Source organism: Danio rerio, chromosome 19 (assembly GCF_052040795.2).
Source record: "Danio rerio strain M-AB ecotype USA chromosome 19, GRCz13ab, whole genome shotgun sequence".
Classification (NCBI taxonomy): domain Eukaryota; kingdom Metazoa; phylum Chordata; class Actinopteri; order Cypriniformes; family Danionidae; genus Danio; species Danio rerio.
The window spans coordinates 32,765,255-32,782,049 of record NC_141039.2 but is presented as its reverse complement, the minus strand read 5'-3'; the positions used below and the strand labels follow the sequence as shown (position 1 = coordinate 32,782,049).

General features: G+C 38.5%; 1 long non-coding RNA gene across 1 annotated transcript in view; it reads left to right on the top strand.

The window, feature by feature from the left end:
- The window catches only part of LOC147832592 (uncharacterized), a 111,835-nt gene extending 99,204 nt beyond the window's left edge, over window positions 1-12,631 (top strand). Inside the window, exons 2-3 of the long non-coding RNA XR_015516922.1 lie at window positions 2,783-2,900; window positions 10,133-12,631. This is a non-coding gene — a long non-coding RNA (uncharacterized LOC147832592). The remainder of the gene's footprint in view (window positions 1-2,782; window positions 2,901-10,132) is intronic.
- Window positions 12,632-16,795: the final 4,164 nt, after the last annotated feature.

The following is a 16,795-nucleotide window of genomic DNA, read 5'->3' as shown; positions in this document are numbered from 1 at the left end:
AAGTCTACTATAGTACAAAAATCTCAATTCTGCGAATTAGAAGCCACTTTAAAATGTCATCTAAACATGCTTATGATGGAAAACCCCTATAATAGATTTCAAAACATTACCTTATTGCTGAGGCTGACAGCTCATTACCATGAAACTATTTGCTATTGCATCATATTTAAAGCGACAGCTGCTTTTTCCACCCTTTCATTCAGTATCCTCCTCTTCCACTTCCTCTTCTGTTTATTATGCGAATATTAGCCCAGTGACCTAAATCTACCAACGGAGGGTGAAACTGCCCTAGTGAAGACGTCTGTTTGTTAGTGTCGGTTTGGTAAACACCTCAATATTTGTCGAATCGATTGCAGACAACTGTATTCATGAACTCTGTGAAAACCATGCTATACTGACATGTATTATTGAGATATCTTTGTTGTGTGAGAGTGTGGGTATCTGTGTCACTAGTAAACAGAGAGTGATCCAAGTTAAGAGATCATCATGCAGCTGAGACAAATTAGTTTGGAAACCTTTTGCTGTGCCTGACAGTCTAAGAATAAAAGTGTGCTTATAATTTGAGGCTGTTGACGGTAATGAATGTGGAAGTGCAACTCGCAGCGTTTACATACGTAACATAATGTGTCCAGGGCTATGAATGGATGTGATGACTCATGCTAATTAGCTTTTAGTTGAGTTTGACCTTTGCATGAAATCATAGCCGTTCTCCATGCCAACACTGAAGACGATGCCATCAGGCCAAAAACTGATGCCATTGTTATCCTTTAACTCTTATTACTTGTGGTCCAGTTTTAAAAGGCATTGACGAGTAATGTGCTGAAATGTCCTGCGTGTGGGCTGCTACTTAAATCAAGCCAATTTATTTCAAAGTTTTGATGTGCTTAATAACAGCTACGTAATAGAAGTTCACTGGGTTTTTATTGGGTGGAACTGTACACTTGAAAGCAAAGAGCAGCAAAACAGAGCCGAAATGGTTTTTAATAATATGTTGCTATGTGTTTTTGTATCTCTGTAAGCCATGGCTTAATTAAGGCTTTTAAATTTTAAATCCTACTTTGAGTGCCTTTTTGGTGTATATTGTTTTATTTGAAAACACACATTTGCATTAAAATGTATCCAAAACTCATCCTCATGTCATTCAAAACCCACAAGACTTTAGGAGACTTAAGGATTTATCTTTGAAACACATGAATTGTGAGCATTTAAAAAATTAGGAAGGTATTTCAGCAAGGACTAATTGATTTTTATTAATTAACTAATGCACCTCTACATCTCAACATTCAAAACTGTTTTTATGTATATACTGCCTAACAAAAATCTACGTTTGAGAAACAACAAATAATAACTTGACTTTTAGTTAATAATTTGATATCAGAGGTGGCTTATATGAAAGGTAAAGGCCTCTAGATTACGCTTATTTTAGCTGAATAAAATGTGATCATGTCTTGATTTTTAGCTTAGACTAAAGTCTTTTCATGCATCCATATATCTCTGCGATGACTCAGATAACCTATTAATAAAGTCATCTGGAATGGCAAATCGTTCTTGCAGGACTCCCAGAGTTCATCAAGATTCTTTGGATTCATCTCTGATGCTTAATGATGTTTATGTCTGGTGACTGGGCTGGCTATTCCTGGAGAACCTTAACCTTCTTTGCTTTCAAGAACTTTGATGTGGAGGCTGTTGTATGAGTGTTATCTGAAGAATTTGCCCTCTTGTGTGGTTTGTAATGTAACGGGCAGCACAAATGTCTTGATACCTCAGGCTGTTGATGTTGCCGTCCACTCTGCAGATCTCTCACATGCCCCCATACTGAATGTAACCCCAAACCATGATTTTTCCTTCTCCAAACTTGACTGATTTTTGTGAGAATCTTGGGTCCATGTGGGTTCCAATAGGTCTTCTGCTGTATTTGTGATGATTGGGATGCAGTTCAACAGATGATTCATTTGAAAAATCTAACTTATGCCACTTTTCCAAATGATCAACTAGAAGTCAAGTTATTATTTGTTGCTCTTACAACTGGGATCGACGACAAGACTTTTTTTCAGGTAGTGCAAATTGTATCTATATTTCACCCTAGTAAAAATGAACATAAAAGTCCCTTTGTTAAACTGCAGTTAAATTTTCAATATTAAAAGTTGACAGAGTATTATTTATTATTATATATTTATTTATTTATTTTTATTTTTTGCAGTTTTTGCAAATGGCAACGTGGTGGCGCAGTTGGTAGCATGTTCGCCTCACAGCAAGAAGGTCGCTGATTCAAGCCTCAGCTGTGTCAGCTGGCGTTTCTGTGTGGAATTTACATGTTCTCCCTGTGTTTGTGTGGGTTACCACCGGGTGCTCCGGTTTCGACCACAAGTCCAAAAACATGTGGTCATATGAATTGGGTAAGCTAAATTGTGAATAAATGTTTTTGAAAATCTGCCAAAGGCCGATGTGTACGCTTTTTAAGATCTCAAATATCTTTCGCGAGTGCCACTTGTGCCTGCTCTTCTCACGTACATCCACCAGAGATCGCTTTGGTGCCTGACTGATCAACCGACTGACACCCCCCCCCCCTTCCTTCCCTAAACCTAACCAATAGTTTTTTGAAAAGCACCTTTTGACCCGCTCACCCCCTTCTCTAATCCCAATGGCAGTGTTTTGAAGAACAATCCAGAAAAAGACAAGCCCTCGTCTTTTTTCACCATATGTTAAGATTTTACCACATTCTCACCCTGTTATTTCTTGTTTATTTTTATTTTTTTATTGTTTTTGTCTTACCTGCTTACAGGAACCACTCTTCACCGGACTCAAACCCCATCAACTCTGCTCTGCATCTCAAGTGCGCCAATGTATGTATCAAGCTAACTGGACAAACTGGTAACAGCTGGAAAGCCGTTCATAAGCAGGTAAGCAGAAACGGTGCCATACTGCTCTGTAGTATTAGTTTTAAAGACGAAATGCAGCTATACGTAGCTCTGGTTACATAATTCCTGATCTCCAGAAATGTATATAGAGCTACATTTTCAGAACGAGCCTATGTTGGAAAATGTATTGAAGTCAAGACCTCTACCTAAAAGGTTTGTCAACCAATCAAAATCTAGCACTCAACAGCCTTGTAATATAACTTAAATATAATGTAACATAACTTAAACCTGCATATTTAAGATAATCACCAGCAAATATTAACAAGTCTGATGCTAGCAAGGTAATTGAAGTTGTCATCAAGCTAGCAATCCCCATTGCACGTCAGCCATGCAGATCTATTCATCGAGAGATGATGGCTTTTAGGCTGGTTTGTGGAGCACAAGTTCAGCAGAAAAACCTAATGTCTGTTTGCTAAAATATTTATATTTGAGCAACATTTTCATGCAGTTCAAAGCCGGGCTGTCCATAATTCATACTAGAGTCCATTATTACTTTTTGGGTCAATTGTGTCATCGCATACAGTTGCCTACAGCAACAGACCAAAATAAAGAACCCCATAGACGTCCAGCCAACCAAAAAAAGGTCACGTAAGATGCTAGCGCTCACTTTAATGCTTTCCATCCATGTGTGCTAACATTCTGTAGCTCAGAACTGGTGGCATGTTTGATTAATGCAGTGTTTTGTGACCTTGGATTCTACTGGATTTATTCATGCCAGGGGCTTTTGTGATACCTTTAAGTCCGCACCTGTCCCCAAGTGAGGCATTTCATCTGTGACGACTGTCATGGCATTTGGTCTGGGCTTTTGTGGGGGTGATGTGCGACACAAAGAGAAATCTTCAATTGAATCCCACTCAATGAATGATACTCAGTACAGGACTGACGCCACATTATTCTGAAAATAACCCTCACAAACATGCTGTAACATGCTATCATCCCACAGAGAAATCCATAGGCATATTAATCACAACCCTTTCTCTTCTCTCTCCCGCCCTGCTCCTAAACCTATTTTTGTCCTTTTATTCGGGGCCACTCAAAGAGGTGGCATTATTCACACCATCTCCATCACTTCCCCCCCTACCTCCACCTCCCTTTACTCTTACACAGCTCCTCTGATTTAGAACACCCCTTTAAAATGTGAGTAGATAGTACAGTCCAGCCACACTTTTGCTCATCCCTCTCACTGCTCTCACTCTCTCCATATAAGGGCAAAATGCATTGAGAAAGAGCGGGAGAAGGGCTCGTACCAACTCTGAGCAGCATGCAGGGAGGATCGTTGTGCTATGAGCAGAGGTGGGGAGGGAATCGATGGTTCTGAAAGGACAGCGCCTTGACGTTCCCTATGAGAGCAGGAGAACATGCAGTACGAACTCAGAGCTGCAACTTGAATAAGTACAACAAAAGGGACACTCAAAGTGTGGCTAAACAGTTAGCTTTAACTGTCAACTTTTCTATGACGTTCTCTAGGCTTCTCTGTTCTCTGGCATGCAGCATTTCAGATGTTTCTCATACATAACTGCTACCCAAGTTTAGTGATCAGATACTATTCTGCGTATTTTTGTGCGACCCAGCAAAGTATAAATAGTTTGGTCAGTAGGCCAAGAGTATAGATGTTTTTTTGTTTTGTTTTTTGTGGCTCATTAAATGCACTCAACCACATGAGCGTTTACATTACAAAGGTTATTCCATCAAATAGGTTTTCGACTACCTCTGAAAATGGTTCACTGTAGACTGTTCTAAAAGTTTCAGTGATCAGTTTGATAGAAATGCTTTATAATACAAGGTGTAAACTGCACCTGTGATCAAATAGACTGAAGAAGACATTATATCTAGGAGAATGCCAATAACAACTAACGGAGGGTAACTGCTTAGAACACCCTAAAATGTCTTAGCAACTGCCCAAATCATCAAAGCAGCCACCTAGAAATGCAATGTAAATACCCAATGGCCAAAATACAAAACAAAATAATGAGAATGCCTTAACAACTGCCAAGCAATCACCCAGAACATCATAATAGGAACAATATAGATTATTTAAGCAACCACCTACAACTTCTGCAACACCATTGCAACCACCTGAAATACCCGAAATATCATCTAGGAACCAACACCCTAACAATTGCCAAGCAGTGTTCAAACAATTACATTTAAAAAAGCTTTAGCAACAGCATAAGCTTTATTATAACTAACTTGAAACCAAACATAATGGGCTTTATTTTAAAGACCTAAGCTCATGGTCTAAAGTTTATTGCGCAGATGCACATAGGGCATGTCTTAATCCCCTTTTGCTATTTTAAGGATAGGAAAAACAGTCTGTGTGCCAGGCACATGGTTTAAAATGTTGTTTTTTGGGGGGAACATGGCAGAGAGCCATGAGGACGGAGGTTTTTATTTTTATGTAAATATTAATCCCTTTAATAATTACATTTTAATGCTTTACAGTTTTAAATGTAAAGATGTATATGTGCTGCTGCACATCTCTGTGTGTAATAAGCAACGTGTGTGTGCACCACCTGTGCATAAAAGTGCGGCATTGGCTTTAGACCAGCTTTTAGTTGGTCAATGGCGCAGTTTATTTTTAATTAAATCCAATTCATCTTTATTTCTATAGCGCTTTTACAATGTAGATTGTGTCAAAGCAGCTTTACATAGAAGTTTTAGTAAATTACAACTATGTCAATCCAGTTTTCAGAGATCAGTTTAGTTCAGTGTGGTTTAATTTTCACTGCTGAAAGCCTAAACACTGAAGAGCAAATCTATTGATGTGCAGCTCCACAAGTCCCAAAACCAAGCAAGCCAGTGGTGACAGTGGGGAGGTACAAAACTTAATCAAATGACGAACGTGAATGAAAAAACCTTGAGCGAAACCAGGCTGTTATGCATGACCATTACTCCTATAGCCATACATCCTATGCAGAGCTGCAGTCTTGGCGCTGGGGGCTGGAGAATGCTGGACGTCCATCGAGGAGAAGCTGCAGGTGTGAGTAGGTCACCGGCGGGAGTACAGGCTGGCCCACTGGATTAATGTGGAGACTTGTGGGGTCTTTCAGGAAACACTCTCATGCTCTCTCCTCCATGACTACCACAGCATCTGCTCAGGATACGGCCTGGTCTAGGATTATGGAGACCTCGAGATAATGAAAAACAGACTAACATAAGCATAGATGCCAATCAGATTATAATGTCTTTTGGGAAGGGTTCCTGGCTCCAGTTGCCCTAAATAATGCAGAATAACAATCCCTTAGAGGATTTGTATGCTAATGCAAAGAGATGTGTCTTTAATCTTGTTTTAAACTTACAGAGATTGTCTGCTTCCCGAACTGTGCTACGAAGGCAGTTCCAAAGTTTAGGTGCCAGATATGAAAAAAGATACGGCCTACAGTTAATGTTGATATTCTGAGAATAATCAATTGCCCAGAATCAATTGAGCATGGTGGACTTGAGGGGCTATAACACACCTAAACAAATACTGGGGAGCTGAGCCGTCCAAGGCTTTGTAGGCAGTGAATAATTTTTTTAATGTTTAAAAATTTAATAGGGAGCCAGTGCAATGATGGAAAAACTGGAGTAATATGATCATATTTCTTTGTTCTAGAAAGCACTCTAGCAGCTGCAATTTTGAACTAGTTTTTTGTTAGTAAGTTTGTTAATTAGGCCAACAGGGCAACCGCCTAGTAACGCATTACAACAGTCTAACCGAGAGGTCATGAAAGCATGAATAAGGTTTTCCTCATCAGACATTAAAAGCATATGTTGAAGTTTGGCAACATTTTTAAGAAAAAAAGTGCAGCTTTACAAATGCTTGAAATCTGGCCTTTAAACGATAGGTTCCTATCAAAAATTACCTCCAAATTTTGGACTGAAGATGAGAACTGAACTAAGAATCCATCCAGGGTTAGACAATGTTCTAGGTTTTTGCGAGTGAGGTTTTTGGGTCCAAGACCTCAGTTTTATCTGAAGTTTTTAGTTATCTAAAAAATCATATTTCAGTTGCCCTAAAATAGCAACCTGCTAAAAATGCACCATAACACACACTTTTTAGACTAGCACAAATGGGTGCACAAATGAATGCAAATGGTTTTGCTATTTGAACAAAATGGCGCAGGCCATGAAAATGGTGTTGATCACTTCCGTCACACACCTGGTATGTGATAAGGCTTAATAACCTAGTAATATGCTAAACCATCACCTAAAAGATTCTAAGAGACTACCCAAATCACCTTGACAACCACCTGTATGTACAACTGAACTGTTACAGTAAAATCTCAAGCAACAACCTACAGTAGAAAGCCAGCAACCATGCATAGAACACATGATCAACCACCTACAGCAAACTTAAAATGCAGCAGTAACCACTAAAATACCTTAGCAATAGCATAGCAATCCCTTTGAACACATTTACAATGATTTACATTGCATTTTAAATGCTCTATTAACTCAAAATACAATAACAACACCCTGTAAATGCTTAACAATTTTTGAAACACTATCAATATTGTTTTTTAAAATATCTGTGTACATGCTAAATTAACTACTTCCAGCTTTAGATCTATTGCCTGTGTGCCAATGTAGTACATTTGTGGTAACACTTTAGATCGGTCATTTAGAATTAGACCTCACTTTAGCAGCTATGTTTTTCCACTCAACACTGCTGAGATCAGACACACATTAGTGAGAATAATGAGGGCTGCCCTTATTGCAACACCTAAATGCTGACAGAATCTGCTCTCAGGTGCCACACACTCACAGATCAAAAATATCCCACATATCTCACATTTCAGCCTGACATGCAGTGCAAACATGGCGGAGCTGCGGATATGACACATCAAACTGTTACATGTGAAAATGTGTGAAGACTTGTTTAGCGAAAAATGAAAATTGTGTCATTATTAACTCATCCTTATTTAATTTCAAAGCTGGAAGACTGATTTAGTTCTGATACACAACAGCAGTTATTTATAGCACAATGTACAAGAACAAGACAAAGATCGTATTTAAAATTTTAAAAAGAAGAAATAAATAGAAAAACAGCAGCTACAGTATGGTTGCCAGAACCTCAACATTTTAGGTGTTATTTATTGAATTTAATTTTAAAGTTACAAATAAAGACAAAATTAACTATAAAATAATTTTTAAATGTGACTAATGATAATGTTAGTATACCAAACTAACAATCTCCCATATATTTATTTTAATAATACTTAATGAACATATTAGAGTATCCGGCAGCTAGCTTTCTGCAACTCTTACATGGTCACCAACTGAAGCTAAGCAGGGCTGTGCCCAGGGCCGGAGTGGGACTCTTTTTCAGCCCTGGAGTTTCAAGCCTCAGACCGGCCCACCTCAGTTCACCACTGACTATATTAAAATAAGGTCATTTCCAATTCAGTTTCTAATTACACTATCACGTCTTTTTTTGAGAAAACAGCTCTTTTAGAACTTCAAATGTTCAACAACCCTTACAGTATTATGTCTTAACAATAAAAATGAAAAAAAAAAATGTTACTCAGACAAGGACCAAACCCAGGTTGGCCGCGTCATAAACTAACGTACTAACCACTGTACCACAACAGTTGTATGATGAATGGAGACTTATCTAGTTATATCATCATTAACCTGCAGGCTGCATCCTGCTCACGAGGCTACGAGAAAATAGATAAAAAGAGCAGAGCTGCGGTAAAATAATGAATAAGAAGGCTGTGGTCAAGTAAATAAATAAATTATTTTTAAAAAGTGTGACTGCTGAGAGCAACAGATTCTGGAACTAGGGACACCGGCCCTCGCGGCCAAAAAACGGACCGGCCTACCGGGAATTCTCCCGGTCCTCCCGATTAGCCAATCCGGGCCTGGCTGTGCCTGGTCAGTACCTGTATGGGTAGCCACATGAGAAAGCTTGGTTGCTGCCAGAAATGGTGTTAGTGAGGCCAGCAGGGGGCGCTCAACCTGCAGTCTGTGTGGGTCCTAATGCCCCAGTATATTGATGGGGACTCTATGCTGCTTTTTCAAATGAGACAATAAACTGAGGTCCTGTGGTCATAAAAAAAATCCCAGAATGTCCTGTAAAAAAGAGTAGGGGTTTAACCCTGGCATCTTAGCCAAATTTGCTCACTGGCCTCAGCCCATCATGGCCTTCCAACCATCCTCATTTCATTATTGGCTTCATCACTCTGTCTCCTCTTCACTAATCAGCTGGTGTGTGGTGTGCAATATGGCTGCTGCCGCATCATCCAGGTAGATGCTACACACTGGTGGTGGATGAGGAGATTCCCCCCATTGTGTAAAGGGCTTTCAATATCTAGAAAAGTGCTATATAAATGTAAGGAATTATTATTATTGATACTAATATTTTTAAATTATTTGTAGTCATTTGAACACACAATAAGTGTGTCAAATCAACTTCGAGGATGGTTAAAGGATGTTCCTATTAACCCATCACTGCTTTTACATTTTAATGGTTGAATGGATCAACTTCAAGGGTAACTTAATGGTTATTGCTATTAATGGCTCAATGTAATAATATGTGAATCATCTTTTCAGGTCGATTATATTATTATTTTGATGATATGGTCACCAGATTTAACCTTTACTCTGCTCTTTATATTTCACACAGTGAAATTATCGAAAGCACTTACTGTGACTGATCTGTGAACAGTGTATTTATTGCCTTAGAATAATTATTCTGGGTAGATTCTGCTGTATGCAGGTATTGAAGGTATTGAGTTTCCTCGTTGTATTGACTGTACTGTGAGAATACAGCAGGGATTAATGTTACTGCACCAATATCATCTCCTCTCTGCCCACTGCATTCAGACTGCTGAGTCTTTGTGTGAGAGTCTGTCTATAGTCAAAGCTTGCTTTGTTGTCTAAATCTGTAGATTAAGTGTTGCATTTGTGTGTTTATCTCATTCTAACACATTCTAAATCCTCTCTGTCTCTCTCAGAATAGAGTTCAGTAATTGCCTACTCAATATGAAAGTTGTGATGACTGACAGTTGTGAGGGGTGTCGGTTCCCCTGTTTTTTTTTTTTTTTTCCATATTTAACCGTTTCTGTTGTAACATATTTGCTATATACTCACTGTCCACCTTGTTAAGTAGTTGCAACATAGGCTAATTGTGAAGCCCTATATGCATTTCTGGAGTTATTTATTATAGCCAGAATATTGTATGGCTGCATTTCGTCTTTAAAACTAATGCTCCTTTTCATGCTTACCAGCTGACCGCTTACCTCCGTATGGATGGCTTTCCTGCTGTTAGCAGTTTGCCCAGTAGCTCACCATGTACGTCAGTGGACTTGAGACACAGAGAGGAGTTAACAAGGACAATATAGTTCGAGTCCACAGAAGAACGGTTCCAGAAAGCAGGTAAGACAAAAAAAAAAACAGAATCCAAAAAAATAAATAAACAATTAAATAACCATAACAATGTGGTAAAATCTAAAAACATGGTATAAATCAGGTGAGGGCTTTTCTTTTTCTGGACTGCTTTTGAAAACTGTCGGTTGGGTTTAGGGAAGGAGGAGCGTGGGTCAGTCAATCAGTCAGTTGACAGTGGCCTCTGGTGAATTCACGCAAGACGTGGTCGAGACCAACTGCTGAAGTTCAAACAGAGCATCAGAATGGCACAAAAAGACACACCTTTTAAAAATTGTCAATTTCTCAGAAATAAATCATAAATTTGTACTAACTAGCCACTTTTTGCACAAAACAAAAAATAGGTATATTTGCTCTTTAGATCAGGCTGGTATTTCAGTAATCTGTTTGGACTTTCATACACAATCATCTTGGGGATCTACAGATAATTTTCTGAGAACGAAAATATTGTTCTATTCAGTAGTTTATTAATGTTATATAGAAAGTATAGTTCCATAGCTGAAAATGTGATTAATGTCAGTGTTGCCACTTACAGGAATCGATAAAGAAATCTTCAGCATATGTTAGGGTTTAGGCTTTGTTTACATGACATGATGGTGCCAAAAATAGAAAAGTTTTTCTCTTGTGTGTTAAAAAGTTACATCTTTACATGAAAACATTTTCAAAATGGTCTGCATTTATACATATCCATGAAAATGGCCAAAAATGGTGTATTAAGTATGCCAGCCCAGCATTTGGTGATGTCTCCTTGTTAGTAAACATTACCTGTGAGAAAGTGACAGCGTGTCATCAACTGCTCAGCATTGGTATGTAAAATTTATCTCTGCTTTTGGTTGTAAAGTCAAGCAAATCCACAATTTACTGATGGATCATTAGAAAAGAGATCAACAACTATACCACACATCGCACCAAAGTTGTGTGTTTGTTCATGCCCGCCTTTAATCTACACTTGCCTGAAAACATTCATTCATTCATTCATTCATTCATTCATTCATTTTTCTTTGGCTTGGTCCCTTTAATCATGAGACCTTCCTGCCACAGTGGAATGAATTGACAACTTATCCAGCATATGTTTTACACAGCGGATGCTCTTCTAGCTACAATCCAGTACTGGGAAATACCCATACACACTCATTCATATGCATACACTACGGCCAATTTAGTTTATTCAATTCACCTATACCACATGTCTTTGGACTGTGGGGGAAACCGGAGCACCCAGAGTAAACCAACGCCAACATGGGGAGAACATGTAAACACCACGCAGAAATGCCAACTGACCTAGCTGGGACTCAAATCAGCGACCTTCTTGTTGTGAGACGACCGTGCTAACCACTGAGCCACTGTGTCGCCGCCTAAAAACATGCAGTTTATTTCATAGACACTCTAATTTTTCTTTTCCCTTTTTTGGCTAAAACATCATGTCATGTAAATAGCCACTGTTTCACACTTTGTTACAGTATAGAAGAGAATACAGAGAACTTGGTTGAGGCTAGGAGTGAATTGGCGACGTAAATGTGAACGTTTTAGATGATTTTATACACTTGCCAAGTGTTTGTTTGTGGGTCGTTGTAAAATGGAGACCTTGGAAGCTTGTTTGTGCAAGTTGGTTTCTGTGCAATCCCGAGCTGAGTTAAGTGAGAATGTTTTGGGTGGGTTTATTGTGGTGAGGTGAGAGAACCAAAGCTCTGGAGGATCTCAGCTATAATGACACACTGCAGATGCAAATCTGTTTAGTCACAGGTTCCATAGAGGAGGCAGCCGGAGGAGGTCTGGGAGTTAAACCTCAACTACCTCTATTAATGTGTATCTCTTTGGTACGACCCACAAATGTCTATCTGTGTGTGTGTGTGTGTGTGTGTGTGTGTGTGTGTGTGTGTGTGTGTGTGTGTGTGTGTGTGTGTGTGTGTGTGTGTGTGTGTGTGTGTGTGTGAGGGGGTGGGACTGTAGGGACCTGGAAGTTTTTTATCTTAACAAAACATCTGCTGTACTAATCTCTATTAACCTGTGGGCTCTCCAAATTTACCCACATCTTTCTGGGCTTGCTTCAAGCCTCCACTAGGAATCCTAGATTTTAGCAACAGCCTCTAGGGTGACCAATCTCAGGGAAGAAATGGCAGGGGGCTGAAATGGAAGAGTTTGAGATAAGCCTTGAGTTAGCTTTAGGAATTGCCCGGAAGAGGCATAGTTACAGTCTTATGAAGTGTGGATTACTGTTGGCACTTGAGAACATTGAGGTAAGTGTCATGAGGTGTGGAGTTAGTGATGCTTGTTAAAGCACACTGCACTGTGGTTACAGTATTTCTCATTTCTAACATTCTTAATATGTGACCCTGGACTACAAAAATTGTAAAAAATAAAATAAAATAATAATAATACTAAAAATAAAAAATAATATTTAATGCAGTATATGAAAGTTAAAATTAAAACACTAAGAAAATTGCCTTTAAAGTTGTCCAAAATAAGTTTTTGCAATGCACATTACTAATCAAAAATTGATTCGTCAGAAATTTACAAACTATCTTCATGGAACATCATTTTACTTAAGTTTCAAATGATTTTTGGCATTAAAAAAAAAAAAAAAAACAAACATTCTGACCCATACGATAACAGTTTTGTTCAGTGCCTTGTTCAAGGCATTAAAAAAGCTAAACTCGATGTCCCAGTAAAAACAGAGAAGTGTGCATGCCTTGATTTACCCTAAGTGCTTCAAACAAAATGCTTGCTGTCACTTATTCGCTAGCTAGAGAGTCGGACTTGTACCGTAACCCAAAGATTACAGGTTTGATTGCCAGGATTGCTAAGAGTTACAAGTGGGGGTATGAATGAACAGGACTTACTGTACTTCCACCTTCAATACCCAACACTGATGTGCTTATCCAAAACACCAAACATATAATTGCGCCCTGCTTGCTGAAGCCAATGACACTTCCACTGTTTTGGGTGTGTGTGTTCACTGCTCACTGCTGTGTGTGCACTTGAATAGAAAAAACATTTAATTTACTCATTGTCGAACCAAATATGACTTTGAAACCACCAAAGTTTTTCCCATTTTGTGTGCATTAAGGGCCAGGGCACACCAAGCCTGTAGTTGGCCATTGGGCTTCATAGGGCTGTTGATCAACCCATCACTTCTTGTCAGGTTAAAAACTGGATTGCACTGGCCCAGTTCAGCATGTAAAATCTGTAAATCTCTTATCGTGAAAAGAACTATGAATATGGTACTAACGCCAACCTAGACTCATTCTGAAAACATACCCTATATACATTTTTGGAGAGCACTACATACACTCGAGAAGCTACGTTTTTTTGTTTTGTTTTGTTTTCGCAAATCCATCAGAGGCCGCTGTATATGCTTTTAAAGATCTCAAATATCTCTCACGAGTGCCATTCGCGTCTGCTGTTCTTGCATAAATCGACTGACCCACCTATCTCCTTCTAAATCTAAACCAATAGTGTTTTTAAAAGCACTAATTGACCTGCACACCCACTTGCCTAAACCCAACCAACAGTTTAAAAACAATCCAGAAAAAGAAAAGCCTTCACTTCATTTTTATCATGTTTTCAGATTTTACCACATTCTCACCCTGGTATTTAATTGTTTATATAATTTTTTGGCAAATACACAAAATACCAGGAATAAAAAAAGAATCAACATCTCTTTTTTTTGACGCCACATTGAAAAAGGTCAAGCCATGAGAGCAAATTTTCCAACATAGGCTCATTCTGAAAATGTAGCCCTATATACGTTTCTGGAGGTTGCGAATTGTGTAGCCAGAGCTACGTATGGCTGCATTTTATTTTTAAAGCGAACGATACCAGGCAGTATGGTGCTGTTACTTTTCTTGCTATCCAGCTGACTGCTTACCTGCATATGGAAGGCTTTTCTGCTGTTACCAGTTTGTCCGGTAGCTCAACACGTACGTCGGCTGACTTAAGATGCAGAGCAGAGTTGACCATGATGACGGGATATGAGTCCATTGAAGAACGGTTCCATTAACCAGGTAAGACAAAAACAAAAGCCAAAAAATAAAATAAACAAGTAAATAAAAGGGTGAGAATGTGGTAAAATCTGAAAACATGGTAAAATCAGGCAAGGACTTTTCTTTTTCTGGATTGCTTTTCAAAACACTATTGGTTGGGTTTAGGGAAGAGGGAAGGTGGGGGGATCAGTAGGTCAATCAGTCAGTCAGTAAGTCAACAGGGGCCTTTGGTGGATTTACAGGAGGACAGCAGGTGCTATGGCACTCGTGAGAGATATGTATGTACACTCTGTTGAGGACAGAATGCTGGACAAAAGGCGGGTTAACAGGGTTTATTGTATTCAAAAATAGGCAGTCTCCCGTTCAAAAACAGAACTGATAAGTAGAATGCAGAGCTTGATCTTCTTATAACACAAAAGCCACCAGCTCGAATTCTACAGAGAGGAAGGCTGGAGAATCCAGTTAGCCCACAGCTACATGGAGAACATCATACATCAACAAGTTGGCAGTCTGGGCAGAGCGACAGGTGAAACAAAACCTTTATCAAATCATACAAGTAGACATTGAACAAGACAGGACTGGACAAAGCGAAGAAGGTAAGCTGAGTTTTGCAGACTAGAGATGACCCACATAACAACAATAAACTGACAAGAAAGGGTAAGAAAAGCATGGAAGATATAAGGACACCAATAAGAGTAAAGCTAGAACAGGTATCTAGTGATCAGTGCCCTAACTGGTTACAAGGACTAACAGCTGAGAAAGACAAGGATCAAAGCTGGTCCATGACACACTCTGGCAACCACATAAAATGGTCAAGCAATTACTAGCAAGAAGTGATGGTGAAATGAAGCTTTCTAAATCAGTGAAGTGCTCGACTAAATTGTACCAGAAAAAGGTTCGTTAATCGAAGCTTTCTAAATCAGAGCTTGATGAGGACCTTTTCTGGGAAGTGTGGGAAAGCACTGTGTTGCAATAATGTCAAATGTTTACAACTGACCGACTCATTCATGTCGTAATACAACAACAGTAATATAAACAAATTACTCAATTACTGTAGTTTTTAAACATAAGGTATGTTACATTACACCTCCGACTGTAGTACAATCCAAGGTATTCAACAGTATTTACATTTTTTGTATTCCAACTAGTCCTTCACCCACCTACTCATTCCAAGTGGAGATCGAACCAGCGATTCCTGCATGGGAGGCGAATGCACTAATAAGAAGGCTATGGGAGTGAGGCTTTCAGGCTGCACTCGCCAGCTGGCCACCTTTAGATACTATAATATGATATGCAGTGGTTTTCTTTAAAGATAGTTGTAAAAAATACATGAATACACTTTATGATGTGACATTGTGTGCCGAGGCTTCGAAGCATGTTTTTAAAAAAACGATACATCTCGCAGTGAAGCAGTGTACCGGAGCTTGATTCGTCTTGTCATCATCATGTGATCAGTGACATCCGAAGCTTCTTTCGCCTATACCCACGTGACTGCTTCGAACTTTGATTGAAATGTTTAAACACCCTTATGGGTTAGTAAAGTGTATTAGGCGTTAATTACATACATTTCTACTGTTTAAAAGCACTGCACCGGTCCCACACACCAGTAATTAAACTAAAATACAATAGTAATTTATAGTAAAAAGGTTAAAAAAGCTTTTAAAAATCTCACCCACAACAGCAAGCCTAATAACACCCTAGTACTCATATAGATTGCCAAATCAACTACCACACAATGCAGTAACAACTTAGAATCAGAATCCTGATGACTATAATCATTGAAAATGGCAAGCAGTCTGGCAACCTCTGGCAAAATTGTTTTAAAATGTCTAGAACTCACACTCAAAACATGACATTTGCTGTTTGTTCAAACTACTTATTTAAAATGAGCTGAAACAACACAATTGTTAAGATTTTTGGGGGGACAACATAATTGATATATGTCCAATCCATTTACATCTGTATCTTATAAGTTAACTTATTTCCTTTATATTGTCCCAACAGGGCATTTTCTTAGAACCAAATAACACTTTCTTGGTTATTATTTGGTTATTCTATTCCACTTAAATTTGTTACCAATTAGTTAATTCAATTCCTTTATATTTTCCCAACACAAATCGATTGTGTGTAACCCAGCCTGTTTCACAGTGCACTAAAAGTGCCCTACATCGCATGAAAACTATTTTTTTTCTAAATGAATTTAGGTGCCTTCAGGGTGAAAAAAATGCTTTTAGACACTAAATAACTAAAATAGACAAACATTCCATGTAATTATGCACAGAAACAGATTAAAAACTATTACTAAAGTTTATTATTAGCTTTTGTTTATGTTCTCTTGAAATATAACTTCAATAAAGCTAAAGTAAATGAATTAGTCATGCAAAATGCTGTGGCACATGGATTTATGTTCTGTATTTGGTTATTCTTGGTTATTACTTAATTATTAAATTTATAAATAATAAGTTTTCTTAATTCCTTTATATTTTCCCAACACAAATTGATTGTGTGGAACCCAACATGTTT